The sequence below is a fragment of the Castor canadensis genome, chromosome 19 (genome assembly GCF_047511655.1).
Source record: "Castor canadensis chromosome 19, mCasCan1.hap1v2, whole genome shotgun sequence".
Classification (NCBI taxonomy): domain Eukaryota; kingdom Metazoa; phylum Chordata; class Mammalia; order Rodentia; family Castoridae; genus Castor; species Castor canadensis.
Genome location: NC_133404.1, coordinates 29,290,125 through 29,304,823, shown reverse-complemented (window position 1 = coordinate 29,304,823; position 14,699 = coordinate 29,290,125). Strand labels below are relative to the sequence as shown.

Below are 14,699 nucleotides of genomic sequence, written 5' to 3'. Positions count from 1 at the left end.
ATGCTACTTCAAAAGGGGCATTTTGAGGCTGTTCTGGGTGGAGCTAAAGCACCTATTTCCCATGACCTGGCTTGGGTACTTTCCCTGAATTTCTTGCCTTAGTACCACGTGTGACAGTCCCATTCCTCCCTTCCTCCCTTCCTCCCTCCCTCTCTCCCTCCCTTCCTTCCTTCCTTCCTTCTTGCCTGCCTGCCTGCCTGCAGTACTGAGGACTCATACTTGCTAGGCAGGCACTCTACCACATAAGCCATGGCCCCAGTACTTTTTGCTTTAGTTATCTTTCAGATAGGGTCTCAAGATTTTTAGCTGGGGCCAGCCTCAGACCATAATCCTCCTACATATGTCTCCATCATAGCTGGAATCACAGGCATGCACCACCACACCCAGCTTATTGATCAAGATTGGGTCTTGATAACTTTTTGCCCTGGCTGGTCTTAAATAACAATCCTCCTGATCTCCCTCTCCAGAGTAGCTGGGATCACTTCACCTACCCACTACCACTAAAAAGGTTTATATTGCTTTAAAAGGGCTTCCTGGCACTGAAAGAGAGGGGCCACCTCATATCCGGTACACAGCTCTTAACACTGCTCAAAGGAAGAAGCTCACTGGATTCAATCACCAGAGATCCAGATTGTTCTGCCCCTCTAGGCATCTGGGTGATTTTACTGTCTGCTTTTCCAGTCCTAAGGACCAGCAAGGTGCCCAGAAGATGGGGACAAGGCTCCTCACCCAAGATGGCCCTTCCCCAGAAGGAAAAGTGGTAGGCATATGTGTGCCAGGAGACTCCAGCTCCCAGGAGAGCAGGGGCAAGGCATTGGGCTCTCTGAGCAGTAGGTCTCCTCTGAGGGGTTTTTCACTTGTGCAACCACCACAGTGTCCACAGGGGGATCTGCAGGCCCCTGTGACTATCCCAGCCCTCGGTGACCTCTCTCTCCACGGGCTCAGCCTCCACGTGCCATTCTGGCTTGACCCAGTTCCTCTCTGATGGTGGCAGACAGTCTCTGCTTCCCTCCTGTCTTCTGCATTATTGACCTTCTGTAAAGGAGAGCTTCCCCAGCCCCCCCCAACTCTGCATGGAGAAGTGCAAAATGTCATGCTCCCCTCCATTGGTGGGGAGCCACCAATGCCTCTTTGACTTTTCTTGTCCTATCACATGGGCCCAGTCTTCTGTCTACATGATACTTTACGCTCAGTTACAGGAGTGATGTATCTTGATGCCCCAATTTCCCCAGAAATCTCTGAGTATTTCTCACACAAACTCTTCAGACCCACTCAAACTGTCACTGCTCCAAACCTAGGACAATACAAGGTCCTTTGAGTGGGGTTGGAACTTCGAACCCAGGATCTGGCTCTCACAGTGATCTCTGCTGCCAGGAGACCCCCTTCAGCTGGCAGAAGAAAGGCCCAACATCCAGAGAGAAGGTGGGAGCCCACCAGGTCCCATAGCAGCTGGGGCAGAGTGGAGCTAGCCTCCGAGACTCCTGCCTCCCTGTGCAGACTCTGGGGCAGGGAGCAGTTTCCAGTTGTTCCCTTCTAGCTCATGGTGCTCCAAGGGAGGCCTCATCACCTTTTAATAAACTGGGCCTGACCCTGCTGTCAGGGCCCTAAACCCAAGGTGGGTAATTTCTAGAGTACTAGGAGAGGTCAGGCACAGAAGAGCTCCCCACTCACTAACTGATGTCTAAAATCCCACTCCCTTCATTCCTAAACACAGAGATCCATATACAACCTCCCTGAGGGTTCCACTTTACTTGTTCACGTGTCCTAAAACCAGCTACCACTGATGTCATGGACGTAAGCCTGAGGCCCTTGGGCCTTGAGAGTAGAGGGAGGGGCCGCCCTGAATGGGGGAAGTCTGGGGACCCATATAGACTTTTGAAACATTACAAACACATGTCACAACCTGGCAGCTCCAGTCCTCTGCCCACCCACTCACTGTTCCAGGAAAAAGTACATCACCTCCTACAATCTCCAGACCCCGGGAACTCCTGGGACTAGCTCAGAACCCCCAGCTTCTACGGGGACACAGGGGCCTTTATGCTGAAATACGGTGAGCCTCGCAATGGCTGATAAGGAAACACATGTGTTCCCTTTTCCCTCCTAACTCCTGTGGTCTCCAGGGCCCAACAAGGTCCAAACGGAAATGTTATTGCCAGAATTAGAGACATGGAGTGAAAACATAAACCCAGTCAAAAGTGGCAGTAGGCAGAGAGATAAAGAGAGAGAGAGAGAGAGAGAGAGAGAGAGTGCTGCCCCCCACCTGTCCTGACCCCATGGGATTCAAATACGTTTGGGCCAATAAACATTCACCGCATTAATAGAAGGATACAAGTTGAGAAATAAAGGTCTGTGGCCAACCCACAGTGGGCTATTTCTGTTGGTGTTAGGGTAATGCATTACTCCCCTCTTATCCAAGGTGTCACTTTCCCAAGTTTCAGTCACTGTGGTCAACCTCAGTCTGAAAATAGAAAATGAAAAAACTCCAGGAATAAATAATGCATTAATTTTAAATCACATGTCATTCTCAGGTGACATGATGAAATCTCCACTGCCCCACCCCAGCCCTCCTGGGAAGTAAACAGTCCCTTTGTCCAGTGTATCCATGCTGTATGTACTACCTACCTGTTAATCACTTAGTAGTCATCTTGATTAGCAGATTAACTGTTGCAGTATGGTAAAGCTGTGTTCAGGTAACCGTAAGAGTACAGAGGCTTGCAATTTTATTTCAGTATGTCATAATTGTTCTGTTTTATTAGTTATTGTTAATAACTTACTTCTCCTAATTTATAAGTTAAGTTTTATCACAGGTATATATGTGTAGCTGCAGTTTAGTAGTAGACACCCCCTGGGGTTCTTAGAACACATCCCTTGTGAATAAGAGACTATTATATTTTGACATATTAGCAAAGTGCTTTTTTTTTCACTTTGGGGATTTTTTTGTACTTTATGCTATCCTGTCACAGGCAGACAGTTATTTTAGACTTGCTATTCTCGGGTAGGGGCAATACAGTGGTGAACAGAGCATGTGCTTGTACACTGAATTTTCACAAGTGCCCACCGAGACCAGGAAGAGAAACTACACTAAGAGCTGAGGCTTGACTTCAAGAGCCTGGCTTTTCCAGAGATAAACGTTCTTGGTTTTTGTTTGGGTTTTGGTCAAAAGAAGCTCAAAGGACACAGTTCAACCCATAAATGGGAAAATGCAGAAGCAGTATGCATAGCCGGTGTCCTACCATAAGACAGCTTGTCCCCAGCTGGAGGAGGGGCTGACTAGGAAGCAGCAGAGGCAGACACTATCTGAAAACTGGCCTTAGCCTCTCAGGCCCATTCAAGGCTGTGTGCTGGACAGAGAACAAAGGAGCCCAGGAGCTAACAGGGGCGAGTCAGACATGGAAGTTTGGTCCCACTGTTTGCTCACCATGGCCGGGGAATTGTTGTGCTTAAAGCTGGATGCCTCCAGCTATTCCTCCATCATCCACACACTGTCCCCTGGTCTCACAGCTGGATGTATGCTCTAGCCATCTCCTGTGTGCTCCAAGCAGCAAGCCATTAGAGAGGGGACAAAGGTCAAAGAAGGTCATGCCTTAGGGACTGTTTTCCAACTACATCCTGCTTTCATCCTTGGTGAAATGAGGTCACCTGGAAACATCTTTAGAGACACTGGTGCCCAGCTCAGAGCCAGGAGTTCTGAGATTCCACGATGTGACATGGGGCAGGTCACCAGCAGTCTCCTCAAAACATGTCCAAGTGTGAGACAACACTCTGAGCAACCCCACAAAGCTCCTGCCCCTGTGAGTCAGGGGGAGGCACTTGAAACTGCCCCCCGCCATGGCTCTGCCCACCAATGTCACTGCTCATGATGACCCTTCCGGACTCTATCTTGAGTTCTCAGGTTTAGGAGTCATGACCTCTTTGTCCCGGTATGCTACCTTGGTTGAGGCTATTTTTTAAAAACATGAGCTAACCCGGGACACCAAAGCTGTATAACCCAACCAATATGGTAGCCATTACTCATCTGCAGCAGCTGACATATGGATTTAAATTGACTAAAACTAAAAATTAAGTCTGTTCCTCTATCACTGTAGCCACACTTCAAGTGTTCAATAGCCACCTGGGACTAATGTCTACCGTATTGGACAGGATAGACAGAATGTTCCACCATTGCAGGGCATTTTATTGGCAGTGCTGGGAGTCCAAAGGGGACTCCCAGGGGATCTATGGCAGAAGCCATGGCCTCTTTCATCACCATAGCTCCTAATGCTAGCTGCTGTTGCCACAGCCTGCCCCACTTCTGCTGATGGACAGGATAGATACTGCCTGATCTGGGGCCCAAACCAGCCAAGTCATGCTTTCCAGAATTAGCTGGCCAGAGATGAGGAGGGAGATAGGGAACTTGGGGTGAGAATGATGGGGTGCTGTTGGCTCTGTGATAGCTGATAGACAAGTGGAGGCAAATTCTCTCTCTGCCCTCAACTTCCTCACCCATCCACCCACTCACCCATCTATCTGTCCACCTACTTGTGCATCAATCTACCCAACCACATATTCATACACCCTTCTGTCCACCATCCATCTATCCATGTACCTGTGCTTTCATCCACCTATCTACTCATTAACCTATCCACTATCCACTCATCTATCCATCTATCCATCTACCCATTCATCCATCCATCCATCTATGTACCCATCCACCCATCCATCCATCTATCCACGCATCCATCCATTCACCCTTCCATCCACCCACCTATCTATCCATGTACCCATGCCTCCATTCATTCATCTACCCACCTATCCACTTACCATCTACTCTTCTATCCACTCACCCATGCATCCATCCACCCAACCACTCTTCCTTCTTGCCTTCCTTCCTTCCTTCACTTCCATCCACCTGCCCATCCATCCACCCACCCATCCATCCATCCATCCATCTGTCCATCTGTTCATCCAGCCAGCCAGCCATTCAGCCAGCCACTCACCCACCCATCCATCTATCCATTCATCTGTCCAGCGACCCGTCTACACACATCTCTGCCTTTCTGCCTTCCAGATATGGTGGGACAAAAGCAAATGAGCCACAGTCTTCCATCACCACATGAAAATAATTAGCAGAATAACAACAACAGTAATATGGTAGAGTGATAGGTGTTCTGACAGATGAGGAATGAGGGCCCTTGGAGACTCGGTAAATGGAAAATTCTGGGGAGCACTGAGGGTCCTCCCAGGTCCCTCCTCCAAGAGTGTTCCCCAGATAGACTCAGGCTATCAGTCCCCTGAGGGAGGCTTGTAGGAGGTCCAGAGACCCTCTCCCACACACCAAGGTCTACAGTGGCCAGAGCAATCTGGCAACATGTGACCAGGTCCAGTCCTGAGAACTGCCCAGGCTGCCAAGTCTCAACCCCACCACAGGAACAAAGCCAGGAGACTCCAAGGCTGAGAGTTCACCTGCAGGGGAACCTGGCAAGGTCCTTGCCAGCTCCAACCTCTCTTGAGAGGAGGTAGAAGGGGTGCTGGGGTGGGAGGGGGACTTGGCTACAGGCCCAGCTCTCTCCCTCTCCAGCTGCAAGGTTTGCAAAACACAGATCCACACACTTGCAGAGTTGTATGAAGATTGACAAAGTAAATGAAGATGGGGCAGGGGGAGGGGAGCTGGCATACAGCTAGTACCTAATAAATACAGGTGTGAAGGATTCCTTCGCCACTCTCAGGTACACAGGATCATTTCTGTAACCTGACAGGCCTGAGCAAAACCATCTGGTACACGGGCTCCAGCTTGTACTCAGGGAAAGGGCAATACATCATAAATCAAAGCACCTTTGGCCCACTTGGGAGAGCCGCTCCCCACACACTTCACCTGGACCCTGGGAGAATTTGCATGACACGTGTCAACATGCCAGACCACCAGGAGGTCCTAGGCCTCCAGGGAGTCACCTTTTACCGTAGAGCATCGATTCATGGTAGACAGTGGGAAGGGCCCGTGCATACCCGAGGGTGAGGCTGGCTGGCTGCATTTCATGGCTGGTTATTAAAAAGTTTAAAGCCAGCTCGATTCGTTGTAAATGCAGCTGAATGCTGAGAGACCAATGGGTTTGCACAACCATTTCTCTCCTGCAAATAGTGCATCCTACAAGCAACATTTTCTTAAGCTTTAGCCCAAATGAGTCAAGAAAGACTTTTGGCCCAGCGCCCGTGGCTCATGCCTATAATCCTAGCTACTTAGGGGGTAGAGATCATGAGGATCAAGGTTCAAAGCCAGCCCCTGGCACATAGTTCAAAAGATGCTATCTTGAAAAATCCCTTCACAAAAAAGGGCTGGTGGAGTGGCTCAAGTGGTAGAGTGCCTGCCTAGCAAGCGTGAAGCCCTGAGTTCAAACCTCAGTGCTGCCAAAATAAAAAATAATAATAATAATAAAGACTTTTGGAACATTAGTTACTTTGCTATGTTTGAGGGAGAGACAGTCAAATCATTCAAACAACCTTTCTTTCTGGAGTCCTTACTCTTCCTTCTGCTGGTAAGTGAATGAAACAGGCATGGTTCCTGTCCTCATGGACGTGGCATTGAAACTAGACAGCAGATAAAGAAACAGACAAACAAGATTACAAATCAAGGAAGTATTCCAGTGTTATGAGGAAAACAAACGAAGGACTGACAGGATAATAACTCAGCAGTGACTCTGCCTCCTTGACAGTGTGACATTCAGATCAACACTGGGAGATCAGAATGAGCCACTCATGGGAAGAGAGCAAGGAAAAACCATGACACATGCAGAAGCAGTAAGTGCAAATGGCCTGACACAGGAAAGATGTTGCTACACTCAATGAGCTTACACCAACTGGAGCAGAGCAGAGCGGAGAGAAGATGGTGTGGGGGGTAAGCCTGAGCACAGAGCATGGAGTTTATTCTTAGTTAAATGAGTGGCCCTTGGAAGATTGGAAGCTTATTCACACCTTGGGAATGGCGCAATTTGGTGACTGTTAGGAGGATGGACTAGAAAAAACAAAAGGGGAGACAGAGAGTCCTTGCAGGCAGCCTTGAGAACAAGCCAGGTGAAAGCTGATGGTTCCCTGGGGATGGCAATAGTGGTGGGAGGAACAAGACGACGTGGGGAAAACTGAAATGTATTTGGAGACAGAACCCAGTGGAACCTGCCACCAGATTGAGGAGGGGGTGGGCAGGAAAGGAGAATCAAGCCAGCTTGGAAATGGTGACACCAGTTGTGGAAGCGGGGTGTATGATTGTGGGTGGTCACGCTAAAGGGGGGATCTGTTCATAGAGAGGGCTTCTCAAGAGACCCAAAGCCAAAGTCAGGTGACCTAAACAGGTGAGGAGTTGGGAGGAGAGATGGACCGGGGACTGGCAAGGGGGCCACCATTTGTCATGAGCTCACCTGGATGCCCCCGATCTGGGAGGAAGTGCAAGTGAAGAAGACGGGATGCAGACTCAGGAAGGAGGTCAACTCAATGTGGCCCACGTGGCCTAGTGGCTGTGGGACAGAAGGGAGGGGATTGGTGAGCAGGCAGCAGGGGGCCACCGCTATCTTTTCTGGATGCTTTGTCCCTTTAGGACATTCTACCTTTGGGAGGGGAGAGGGTATTTTTCACCTTCACAGTTCTGTATCCCTGAGGCATTGCTGAGACACTTCCTTCCCAGCCTCCTTTGCAGTTGGGACACAGGCATGTGACCTGGCTCCACCAATCAGGTTCAATTCAAGCTCAAGAGCTGTCAACCCCCATGAAGCCCCAGAGGGCAACAGAGGCCACAAGCTGAACTCCAGGCAGCAAAAGGCACAGCAGTGTCTGATACAGTGACATCAGCTTCAGGCAGCAGGTATAGGGTAGCATCTGGTGCCCTCTCTATGGCTCTGCTGGGTTGTATTTGGGACACTAATCTGGGGGGCTTTCTGAGTTTGCCACCATGGCCTTTTCTGAAATTCCTTTTGGTGACCTCCCCCTTTCTTTGATCATCTTGTCTCAGCCTCTCCTGTTCCCGAAGGATGGCACAAACACAGAGAAAGGAAAGGCCTGCCTCCTGTAGCACCTGGGAGGCTGAGCCAGCTCTGGATGTCCTGATGGGTGACATCAGTAAGTTCCTCCCTGAGGACCAGGGTTCTGTTGCCAGCAGCCACTGTGCTCCTGACTGAGGCAGAACCTGGGGACAGGCAGTGGCAAGTGGAGGAGGAGCCCTCGCTGCAGGATGGGATGTTCGTCACCCTTGCTGTGAAGTGGCAGGGCATTTGGCCAGATGTCACCTGCTGCATGGTTGCATAGACACCCATGAGCTAGAGAGCTGGGGCTACAGCAGAAGAGATCCAGAATGGAGCTGTCACTGAGAATAAACTGACCCCTGACACAGACAGATGTCAGGCAGTGACACAAGTGACACAAAGTGCTGGGAGAAGTACCCAGTTGCTGGTGGCCTGCAAGCTGAGTGATGGAAAGACCCGTCATGTGGAGCCTTGAGAGACTGAGCATTGTGTGCACACATGCATGCACACACACACACATATACACTCACCCATGCACATACTCACACACACAAACTCTCATACACACCCATACACACTCACACATGCAATACACACTCGCATGGGCATTCACACACACCCTCTCACACACCCATGCACACACTCCCACACGCACATACACACTCACATAGGCATCCATGCACGCACACACATGCACCCATGCACACACTCACACAGGCATGCATACTCACACACACACCCATGCACACACATGCACGCACACACTCACACATGCATGCACACACGCACACACTCACACATGCACCCATGCACACACTCACACACATCCATGAACACACATACACACACATCCACGCACACACTCACACATGCACCCATGCACACACATGCATCCATGCACAAACACACACGCATCCATGCTCACACATACACGCTTGCACACACATCCATGCACACACTCACACATGCATGCATGTACACACACTCACATGCATGTATACCCTTACACACACACATACACACTCACACAGGCAACCATGCACAAGCATGTCATCACATGCAGAAAAACGAGCTTACTGAGAAAGTCAGACGTGGCCCTGCCCTCCAAGAACAAGGCTGAGAGCGGGGCCTGCAGCTCTGTGGAGCCCAGAGGAAGGTGGACAGGGCAGGAAATTCTTTTTCTGAAGAGCACAGCCCAGGGAGACAGGTGGCCTTGCCAAGTATTTTCTAACACTACCCATTATCTGAGAGAGAAAAACATTGTCACTGATGGTCACAGTGCAAGGAGCCATTCCCTCACAATTCTCCCAACCTATTTTAAGTGAGGCTGAAAAACAAAACGGAAATTTAAATCAGCACTAAATTTGTGGGATGTTAATAAATACAGCACTTTTGCTTTTGGTCTGATTTTCCTGTAGAATGAGGGATGTCATGAAGATGACGGGTTCCCAGGCAACCCTTCTGAAATTCAGAGGTGAGTCCAGAGTGGAAACTGACTCTGTAGTTCCATCTTTATCCACATTTTTCCTTCCACAGTTTCAGTTGCCTGTGGTCAATCACAGGCAGGAAATACAAAATGGAAAATTCCAGAAATAAGCAATTCATATATTTCTAATAACATGGGTAAGAGTAAATGGCTATGCACGGCGGTTGCTCACCTGTGTCTGTGCATGCGTAAATCACACTTTGCCGTACATATATCCGAACAGGAAACGTCACAGCGCTGGATGACGGGGTTCAGTACCCCTGTGGTTTCAGCCCTCCACTGGGGTCCCATGGATAGTGGGGACTGATGTCCCAAACCAGGACTTGTGCTCTGGGCTTGTGCTTGTTCCAGACCATGTGACACATTACAAATGAGGGTATAACAGGGAGTGGCTGAGCTCAGAACCCTGGGCCCCCTGGGGTTTACACCCCGTGCCCCTGAGTCCTTTACATGGGTGCATTGTCATTTTGATGGTGTAATTCCTGGGCTCTGGAGCCAGCTCTGCATTGGTTTGACTCTCACTCCCCACTGGCTGTGTGACTTAGGGCAAATTCTCAACCTTTCTATGCTCCACTTGCCTCATCTGTAAAATGGGGGCAAGTCAGGATGTGGAAAGTCCTATGTAAGCATGAGATGTTGCTGTTTTGCTTAGTTTTTGTTGATGGTGATATGGAACCACATGACTCAAGGGGACAGGCCTGAGAAAGGGCCCAGAACTCTGCTGACTCAAGAAGCCCCAGAGCCCACTCCATGCGGCCAGCGTGAAAAACAGCAAGCCAATCACTGACACCTGAGGCACCGCCCTCCCAGGAAGTGCCTTTGGTTTTCTTTGTCCCAGTGATGAGACGCAGGCCCTTTCAGGCTCCTGTCCCCAGATTCCCCCTTCCCCACTCACCAAGGGGACATGAAACTATGCCCACCGTCCTGTCCTGGGCAGCCTCTGTGGAGACTGTCACCTCCCTCTGGGGGACCCAGTAGCAGGCCTGGGTGCTTGGCCAGTGCTCATAGAAGTTAGCTGCCTCTGCCGGAAGCTGTGTGGTGTTTGTGGCTCAGCCAATGGGGGGCACATGCCCCTCGCTCCTGAGCTCTGGCACCCTATCTGCCCCAGAAGTCCCAGACCAGGTGCTGGGCTGGCAGGGGCAGGGCACTGGTGCTGCTTTCTGTCCTCTGAGCCCTGGTGACAACTGAACCTTTGTTCCCTGTCTATGCTCTGTCTGACATGGGTCCAGTGCTCCTGTCACCTCTGGGGCCTGGCCACCCTGGCTGGGCTGCTGACCTGGGCACCTTCTCAGGAGGCCCCTGGCTTGGCTACAGCCAGCCCTCTGGCACACCTGAGCAAGAATTCGAGAGCCTGAAGATAGGAAGTCCCTGAGCCTAGGTGACAGTTCTTTTCCTCTCCTGTTGAAGTGTGAGTCTCCTCCCCTCCCCCCCCCACCCACCTCCAGCTCTGGCCTTGTCCCCAGCCCAGAGCTGCACTTGAGCCAGCCAGAAATGGTCCCCAGATAACCTTATCAGTCAGGGAGCCACAGCGCCTGCCTGCCCCAGCCAGCCCCACAAAAATACACCCGCTGATTAGATCCTTCCAGAAACACCAAGGCAGGGCCTCCTGAGAGCCAAAGAGATTCTGGTGACCTTTTCCTGCCCCACTCTATCATAAAACAGTGCAAGGATTTATTTTGGCTTTTTCAAAGTAGCACACAGGAGCTTTGAAAAGATATTTGCCAACTGTCTTCTAAACACCAGTAAACTATCCATCTTAGCCGGGTGCCGATGGCTCACACCTGTAATCCTAGCTTCTCAGGAGGCAGAGATCAGGAGGATTGAAGTTCAAAGCCAGCCCCAGGCAAATTGTTCTTGAGACCCTGTCTCTAAAAAACCCATCACAAAAGGGCTGGTGGAGTGGCTCAAGGTGTAGGCCCTGAGTTCAAACCCCAGTACTGAAAATACAAAAAACATATATATATATATATATATCCATCTTCTTTTACTTACTACCCTCTTGCTGGTAGTGTTGTTTAAAGAAGTAATCGAAATAAATTTTTGCTCACTATTAAGTACCCGGTCTGTGGAATTGTGTTACAGTACTGTGAAGCAGACCGAGACAGGAAACCACTGGGATAATGTAAACCTCTAATGAAAACACTTAATGGTTACACCTGATGCAGGCTCAAGGCCTGGAATTTGAGAATGCGCCACTCAGTGGGACTCTGCCTCGGCTTTTGGAGTTTTTTCTTTTTTGTATAAATCATATCCAGAGTGCACAGCTACAATTTCCAGCTTGTTTTCCTTTCAAATAGAGCAAGAACGTAAAACCTCCTGTGAAGCAGGTGAGCGTGGGGCCTCAGGGCATGTCCGGTTCAGCAGGGGATTTTGTGAACTGACTCACCTCTGTCAGGTGTTTCCAAAGCACCCAAGGAGACAACCTTTCCTCCTCCTTCCTCTCCGTCCTCTCGGCTCACACCATCTCTACTTGGGTAATGCCCGCAGGCAGTCTGAGGTGACTCTGCATGCCTCCGTGGTCACAGCCTACACACCTGCAGAAGATAAGGATCCAGCATTGCTCTCAATATTGAATGTTTAAAAAATGAAATCTTACCATTGGTGAAAGAAGGAAAGAAGGAAGGAAGGAAGGAGGGAGGGAGGGAGGGAAGGAGGGAGGGAGGGAGAGAAAGAGAAAGAAAGAAGGAAGGAAGGAGGGAAGGAAGGAAGGAGGGAGAAAGAGAAAGAAAGAAGGAAGGAAAAAAGGAAGGAAGGAAGAAAGGAAAGAAAGAAAAAAAAGGAAGGAAGGAAGGAAAATCATTGGTCCAGGTAAAGTGGCTCATGCCTGTAATCTAAACTACTCTGGAGGCAGAGATCGGGAGCACCATTGTTTGAGTGAAGCAGGTAGCCCATGCAAAAGTTATCAAGACCGCCATCTCAATCAATAAGCTGGGCAGGCATGGTGGTGCACGCCTGTCATCCCAGCTATGCAGGAGGCATAAATAGGAGGAATGAGGCCCAGGCTGGCCAGGGTGTAAATGCCCTATCAGAAAAATAACTAAAGCAAAAGAGTTCAGAATCTCAGCACTGCCAAAAGAAGGAAAGGAGGGAGGGAGGAAGGGAGGGATGGAGGGAGGGAGGGAGTAGAGAGAGAGAGAGAAAGGAAGGAAGGAAGGAAAAGAGAGAAGGAGGGAAGGAGAGAGAGAAAGACAGAAGGAAAGAAGGCAGGTCAGATGTTCACACCTATAATTCTAGCTACTTGGGAGGCACAGGTAAGAGTATCAAAGTTTGAGGCCAGCCTGGGCCAAAAAAAGAAAAAGCTATCTCAAAAAAGAAGGTGGCATGGTAACACTCATGCCTATAATCCCAGTTTAGGAAACAGAGTAGGAGACTCCAAAAAGTTCTAGACCCGATCTGAAAACAAAATTAAAAAAGAGCTAGAGGCGTGGCTTGAGTGGTAGAGTGCATCCCTGACAAGTGTGAGGTCCTGAGTTCAAATCGCAGTACTGTAAACAAATATATAAAGAAAATAAATAAAAGTAGGACAGTAAATCTCCCATCTTAGCTACCAGATTTGTGCAGACTGTCTAGAATCACAGATATTCCATAGACAATGTTGGTAGCTACTCTTTTTTTTTTTTGCTTAGCATTTTGTCATAAATATTTTCCCTGCGGCCCCATCTTTGGCTCCAGGGGGAGGACGGGGACAATGTTCTAATTCCTGCTCCTCTGCAGGGTTCTCTCGGCATCCTCTGCACCCCTCCAGTGCTGGGCTCTGCTATTCTAACCCTGGGTCTCCCTGGGACACTGGGAGCCCTGGGGATGGTGGCTGGGTCACCTCCACCTTTGTTCCCCAGGCCTAGGCAGCAAAGGTGCTTGGGAGGGGTGGGGTGGACCCACAGCATGGGGATCCCTGGGGCTATGTGTGACCTAGTGCATGGCACTGCAAGGCTGAGGCCCTCAGACCACCTGCAGAGGAAAAGGCCCTGATGTAGCCTGAAGAGAAAGATGGGGCATTGATCCAGCCCAGCTAAAGGCCTCCCCACTGCCTCACTTGTTCCTCCCAACTATGAAGTATAACTCTTTTCATTTCACAGATGGGGAAACTGAGGCCCAGGCAAAGACAGCTCATGCTCGAGGCTCCCCACCTCTGACCCAGGTATCCTGAGCATGTACCCCTCTCCTCCACACCAAATGCCATTAAAGGAGACGGTGAGGATCAGGCTGCACCCCTTTCCCCACAGATGGAGAAGCAAAGGCCCTGTGGTGAGTGACAAGTCACAGCCACAGTTGAGAGATAGCCAGGCTCCCACTTCCCAGTCCCACTCCATTCTGCCACTCCAGACTATTCCTGAGTCCCAGAGTCCTGCCCCACCTATAAAATAGCGACAATTATAGTTTCTGTCCCAAATGTAAGAGGAAAGGAAATCCCCTTGTTAAGAGGCTCAGACAGTGGCCAGTTTCCACAACACCATGGGAAAGGTGAACAGGGAGTGTTCTCACCCTGTCCTCACCTTCCCAGCCTTGCTCTTGGGCTGAGCTCTGAGGCCAAGCCAGTTCAAAGTGTCACGTGACAGGGGACATAGGGACAGGGAATGTGGACGTTCCCAAAATCAACAGGACAACACGCCCGACATGGTAGCATGTAGCATACAATGTCTGTGATGTCTGTCTGTGCAAGAAAATCTCTTTGTTTTTCCAATAAAAAATTCCTAAACTTTCAAAGAAAATTGTCTTTGAGCAAATACCCATCCCAGCCCTGGAAGGGCCCTGTTCATAGCTGCCTTCACCACCCCCTTGCCACCAACCCCTCCTCTGATGTGAGGAAGTTCAATGTCATCCTGGAGCCTGAGCCTGACTCCTTCTGTTTGGGTCACTGTCCACAGCAGCTGCCACCCCAGGCCTGTGTCACCCACAGATCCAGCCTCCAGGTCCATCAGGCACAGCCCCTCCCACCCCCAAACCCAGCCACTGTGCTTCCTCAAGGACTTCCTGAGAAGACTGGCTTGTGTCCTTACCTCCTGCTCCTTTCTTGGGGTGGCCCCAGCCCTGGGGTCCTATACGATCCTAACGCACCAGTCCCCATCTTGCCCTGTTCTCTTCCAGGATCCGGGAGCCACCCCCCAGGGACTGACTCACTACCAGTGGCTCCCATGGGACACCCGGAGGCAGCTTCCCCTTCCTGGGCTGGGGGTGGAAACTCCGTAGGGAGAACACAGCTGCAACAGAAAAAAACCACAGGTCCCAGCCCA

The 14,699-nt window shown here is 50.2% G+C and overlaps 1 long non-coding RNA gene across 1 annotated transcript; it reads right to left on the bottom strand.

Annotated features, from left to right (window-relative positions):
• Nucleotides 1-6,226: 6,226 nt before the first annotated feature.
• Nucleotides 6,227-14,699, bottom strand: LOC141419268 (uncharacterized). The gene is made up of 4 exons (XR_012444041.1): nt 14,466-14,699; nt 11,855-12,002; nt 7,386-7,481; nt 6,227-6,561 (listed from the first exon to the last, which is right to left on the bottom strand). It is a non-coding gene; the product is annotated as an uncharacterized lncRNA (long non-coding RNA).